The following is a 6,582-nucleotide window of genomic DNA, read 5'->3' as shown; positions in this document are numbered from 1 at the left end:
GTCCATGCTCAGATAATACCGCCAAATGGTGCACAGTTTTACGCTCACGCAAGCGTCGACCGATCTGAATGGCCAAAGACATAGACTCATTCAGACCAGCAGGCATAGGAAATCCCACCATGACATCCTTAAGGGCTTCAGAGAGACCTTTTCTGAAAATTGCTGCCAGCGCACATTCATTCCATTGAGTGAGCACAGACCACTTCCTAAACTTCTGACAATATATCTCTACCTCATCCTGACCCTGACACAGAGCCAGCAAATTTTTCTCTGCCTGATCCACTGAATTAGGTTCATCATACAGCAATCCGAGCGCCAGAAAAAACGCATCAATATTACATAATGCAGGATCTCCTGGCGCAAGGGAAAATGCCCAGTCTTGAGGGTCGCCACGTAATAAAGAAATAATGATCTTAACTTGTTGTACTGGGTCACCAGAGGAGCGGGGTTTCAAAGCCAGAAACAGTTTGCAATTATTTTTGAAATTCAGAAACTTAGCTCTATCTCCAGAAAATAACTCAGGAATAAGAATTCTAGGTTCTAACATAGATTTCTGAACCATAATGTCTTGAATTTTTTGTACTCTTGCAGTGAGATTATCCACACAAGAAGACAGACCTTTAATGTCCATCACTACACCTGTGTCCTGAACCACCCAAATGTCTAGGGGAAGAGAAAGACAAAACACAGTGCAAAGAAAAAAAAATGGTCTCAGAACTTCTCTTTTCCCTCTATTGAGAAGCATTAGTACTTTGGGCCTCCAGTACTGTTATGAACTGGTGATTCAGAAACACAATGGACCTGGTGGTTAAGAGCACACAAGTGACCTGATAGTTACAAATAACATAGGACAAGCTCTGAGACGTGGGAACTCTGCTGACCGCAATCCCTAATCCTATCACACCACACTAGAGGTAGCCGTGGAGCGCTCCTGACCAGACCTAGGCGCCTCGGGCACAGCCTGGGAAACTAGCTAGCCCTGAAGATAGAAAAATAAGCCTACCTTGCCTCAGAGAAATTCCCTAAAGGAAAAGGCAGCCCCCCACATATAATGACTGTGAGTAAAGATGAAAACACAAACACAGAGATGAAATAGGTTTTAACAAAGTGAGGCCCGACTTACTGAATAGACCGAGGATAGGAAAGATAGCTTTGCGGTCAGCACAAAAACCTACAAACAACCACGCAGAGGGCGCAAAAAGACCCTCCGTACCGACTAACGGCACGGAGGTGCTCCCTCTGCGTCCCAGAGCTTCCAGCAAGCAAGAAAAACCAATATAGCAAGCTGGACAGAAAAAATAGCAAACAAAAGTAACACAAGCAGAACTTAGCTTATGCAGGGCAGACAGGCCACAAGAACGATCCAGGAGAGAGCAAGACCAATACTGGAACATTGACTGGAGGCCAGGAACAAAGAACTAGGTGGAGTTAAATAGAGCAGCACCTAACGACTTAACCTCGTCACCTGAGGAAGGAAACTCAGAAGCCGCAGCCCCACTCACATCCACCAGAGGAAGCTCATAGACAGAACCAGCCAAAGTACCACTCATGACCACAGGAGGGAGCTTGACCACAGAATTCACAACACCCATCCTAGCACAAAAGGCTCGCCAAAACCTAGAGACAAACTGAGAACCTCTGTCAGACACAATATTCTCCGGAATGCCATGCAAACGAACCACATGCTGAAAAAACAATGGAACCAGATCTGAGGAGGAATGCAACTTAGGCAAAGGTACCAGATGGACCATTTTAGAGAACCGGTCACAAACAACCCAGATAACAGACATCTTCTGGGAAACAGGAAGATCCGAAATAAAATCCATGGAAATATGCGTCCAGGGCCTCTCAGGGACCGGCAAAGGCAAAAGCAACCCACTAGCGTGGGAACAGCAAGGCTTGGCTCGGGCGCAAGTCCCACAGGACTGCACAAAAGCACGGACATCGCGCGACAAGGAAGGCCACCAAAAGGACCTAGCAACCAAATCTCTGGTACCAAAAATCCCAGGATGACCAGCCAACACTGAACAATGAACCTCAGAAATCACCTTAGTTGTCCATCCATCAGGAACAAACAGCTTCCCCACAGGACAGAGGCCAGGCCTATCAGCCTTAAATTCCTGAAGCACCCGCCGCAAATCAGGGGAGATGGCAGAAAGAATCACCCCTTCCTTAAGAATGCCAACCGGCTCAAGGACTCCAGGAGAATCAGGCGAAAAACTCCTAGAGAGGGCATCAGCCTTAACATTCTTAGATCCCGGAAGATACGAGACTACAAAATCAAAACGGGAGAAAAACAGGGACCATCGAGCCTGTCTAGGATTCAGCCGCTTGGCCGACTCGAGGTAAATCAGATTCTTGTGATCGGTCAGGACCACAACGCGGTGCTTAGCTCCCTCAAGCCACTGTCGCCACTCTTCATAGCCAACAACTCCCAATTGCCGACATCATAATTGCGTTCCGCAGGCGAAAACTTTCTGGAAAAAAAAGCACACGGTTTCATCAAAGAACCATCAGACTCCCTCTGAGACAAAACGGCCCCCGCCCCAATCTCAGAAGCGTCGACCTCAACCTGAAAAGGAAGAGAAACATCCGGCTGACGCAACACAGGGGCAGAAGTAAATCGGCGTTTAAGCTCCTGAAAGGCCTCAACAGCCGCAGAGGACCAATTCGTCACATCAGCGCCTTTCTTCGTCAAATCAGTAAGGGGCTTAACCACACTGGAAAAGTTGGCAATGAAACAGCGATAGAAATTAGCGAAGCCCAAAAATTTTTGAAGGCCCTTCACAGATGTGGGTTGAATCCAGTCATGAATAGCTTGGACCTTAACAGGATCCATTTCTATAGACGAGGGAGAAAAAATAAAACCCAAAAAAGAGACCTTCTGAACTCCGAATAGGCACTTAGACCCCTTCACAAACAAAGCATTATCACGAAGGATCTGGAACACCATCCTGACCTGCTTCACATGAGACTCCCAATCATCGGAAAAATCAAAATATCGTCCAAATATACGACCATGAATTTATCAAGATAATTGCGGAAAATATCATGCATGAAGGACTGGAACACAGATGGAGCATTAGAGAGCCCAAATGGCATCACAAGGTATTCAAAATGGCCTTCGGGCGTATTAAATGCAGTTTTCCATTCGTCACCCTGTTTAATATGAACAAGATTATATGCCCCTCGGAGGTCAATCTTAGTAAACCACCTAGCCCCCTTAATCTGAGCAAACAAATCAGTAAGCAAAGGCAAGGGGTATTGGAATTTGACCGTGATCTTATTAAGAAGACGATAATCTATACATTCAAGAAAAGAGGAGGGGGGAGAGGGAAAGTTAGGAGCTTGACACGCCGAGATATGCATCTGTAAGCCGTTGCAAATGAATATAGCTGGTGGGTGCTGTACCTGCTGGTGATTTCAGCTGAAGTAGAAGAAAGGAAAAGGGAATATCCAGCACGTCCATCCAGTGTAAGTAAAATATCCAAAATTTATTGAAGCATTTTAAAAAACAATATTAACCCCTTTACCCCCAAGGGTGGTTTGCACGTCAATGACCAGGCCAATTTTTACAATTCTGACCACTGTCCCTTTATGAGGTTATAACTCCGAAACGCTTCAACGGATCCTGGTGATTCTGACATTGTTTTCTCGTGACATATTGTACTTCATGATAGTGGTAAAATTTCTTTGATTGTACCTGCGTTTATTTGTGAAAAAAACGGAAATTTGGCGAAAATTTTGAAAATTTCGCAATTTTCAAACTTTGAATTTTTATGCAATTAAATCACAGAGATATGTCACACAAAATACTTAATAAGTAACATTTCCCACATGTCTCCTTTACATCAGCATAATTTTGGAACCAATTTTTTTTTTGTTAGGGAGTTATAAGGGTTAAAAGTTGACCAGCAATTTCTCATTTTTACAACACCATTTTTTTTTAGGGACCACGTCTCATTTGAAGTCATTTTGAGGGGTCTATATGATAGAAAATGCCCAAGTGTGACACCATTCTAAAAACTGCACCCCTCAAGGTGCTCAAAACCACATTCAAGAAGTTTATTAACCCTTCAGGTGTTTAATAGGAATTTTTGGAATGTTTAAATAAAAATGAACATTTAACATTTTTACACAAAAAATTTACTTCAGCTCCAATTTGTTTTATTTTACCAAGGGTAACAGGAGAAATTGGACCCAAAAAGTTGTTGTCCAATTTGTCCTGAGTACGCTGATACCCCATATGTGGCAGTAAACCACTGTTTGGGCGCATGGGAGAGCTCGGAAGGGAAGGAGCGCTATTTGACTTTTCAATGCAAAATTGACAGGAATTGAGATGGGACGCCATGTTGCGTTTGGAGAGCCACTGATGTGCCTAAACATTGAAACCCCCCACAAGTGACACCATTTTGGAAAGTAGACCCCCTAAGGAACTTATCTAGAGGTGTGGTGAGCACTTTGACCCACCAAGTGCTTCACAGAAGTTTATAATGCAGAACCGTAAAAATAAAAAATCATATTTTTTCACAAAAATTATATTTTTGCCCCCAATTTTTTATTTTTCCAAGGGTAAGAGAAGAAATTGGACCTCAAAAGTTGTTGTCCAATTTGTCCTGAGTACGCTGATACCCCATATGTGGCAGTAAACCACTGTTTGGGCGCATGGGAGAGCTCGGAAGGGAAGGAGCGCCGTTTGACTTTTCAATGCAAAATTGACAGGAATTGAGATGGGACGCCATGTTGCGTTTGGAGAGCCACTGATGTGCCTAAACATTGAAACCCCCCACAAGTGACACCATTTTGGAAAGTAGACCCCCTAAGGAACTTATCTGGATGTGTGGTGAGCACTTTGACCCACCAAGGGCTTCACAGAAGTTTATAATGCAGAGCCATAAAAATAAAACAAAATTTTTTTCCCACAAAAATTATTTTTTAGCCCCCAGTTTTGTATTTTCCCTAGGGTAACAGGAGAAATTGGACCCCAAAAGTTGTTGTCCAATTTGTCCTGAGTACGCTGATACCCCATATGTGGGGGGGAACCACCGTTTGGGCGCATGGGAGGGCTCGGAAGGGAAGGAGCGCCATTTGGAATGCAGACTTAGATGGAATGGTCTGCAGGCGTCACATTGCGTTTGCAGAGCCCCTAATGTACCTAAACAGTAGAAACCCCCCACAAGTGACACCATTTTGGAAAGTAGACCCCCTAAGGAACTCATCTTGATGTATTGTGAGAGCTTTGAACCCCCAAGTATTTCACTACAGTTTATAACGCAGAGCCATGCAAATAAAAAATATTTTTTTTTCCACAAAAATTATATTTTAGCCCCCAGTTTTGTATTTTTCCAAGGTTAGCAGGAGAAATTGGACCCTAAATGTTGTTGTCCAATTTGTCCTGAGTACGCTGATACCCGATATGTGGGGGGGAACCACCGTTTGGGCGCATGGGAGGGCTCGGAAGGGAAGGAGCATCATTTGGAATGCAGACTTAGATGGATTGGTCTGCAGGCGTCACATTGCGTTTGCAGAGCCCCTAATGTACCTAAACAGTAGAAACCCCCCACAAGTGACCCCATATTGGAAACTAGACCCCTCAATGAACTTATCTAGATGTGTTGTGAGAACTTTGAACCCCCAAGTGTTTCACTACAGTTTATAACGCAGAGCCGTGAAAATAAAAAATCTTTTTGTTTTCCCACAAAAATTATTTTTTAGCCCCCAGTTTTGTATTTTCCCAAGGGTAACAGGAGAAATTGGTCCACAAAAGTTGTTGTCCAATTTGTCCTGAGTACGCTGATACCCCATATGTTGGGGTAAACCCCTGTTTGGGCACACAGGAGAGCTCGGAAGGGAAGGAGCACTGTTTTACTTTTTCAACGCAGAATTGGCTGGAATTGAGATCGGACGCCATGTCGTGTTTGGAGAGCCCCTGATGTGCCGAAACAGTGGAAACCCCCCAATTATAACTGAAACCCTAATCTAAACACACCCCTAACCCTAATTCCAACGGTAACCCTAACCACACCTCTAACCCTGACACACCCCTAACCCTAATCCCAACCCTATTCCCAACTGTAAATGTAATCTAAACCCTAACCCTAACTTTAGCCCCAACCCTAACTGTAGCCCCAACCCTAACCCTAACCCTAGCCCTAACCCTAGCCCTAACCCTAGCCCTAACCCTAACCCTAGCCCTAACCCTAGCCCTAGCCCTAGCCCTAGCCTTAACCCTAGCCCTAACCCTAACCCTAACCCTAGCCCTAACCCTAGCCCTAACCCTAGCCCTAGCCCTAACCCTAGCCCTAACCCTAGCCCTAACCCTAACCCTAGCCCTAGCCCTAACCCTAGCCCTAACCCTAGCCCTAGCCCTAACCCTAGCCCTAACCCTAGCCCTAACCCTAGCCCTAGCCCTAACCCTAGCCCTAACCCTAGCCCTAATGGGAAAATGGAAATAAATACATTTTTTTTTATTTTTCCCTAACTAAGGGGGTGATGAAGGGGGGTTTGATTTACTTTTATAGCGAGTTTTTTAGCGGATTTTTATGATTGGCAGCCGTCACACACTGAAAGACCCTTTTTATT

Source organism: Ranitomeya imitator, chromosome 2, assembly GCF_032444005.1.
Source record: "Ranitomeya imitator isolate aRanImi1 chromosome 2, aRanImi1.pri, whole genome shotgun sequence".
Taxonomy (NCBI): domain Eukaryota; kingdom Metazoa; phylum Chordata; class Amphibia; order Anura; family Dendrobatidae; genus Ranitomeya; species Ranitomeya imitator.
Note: the sequence above shows the minus strand (reverse complement) of the source record.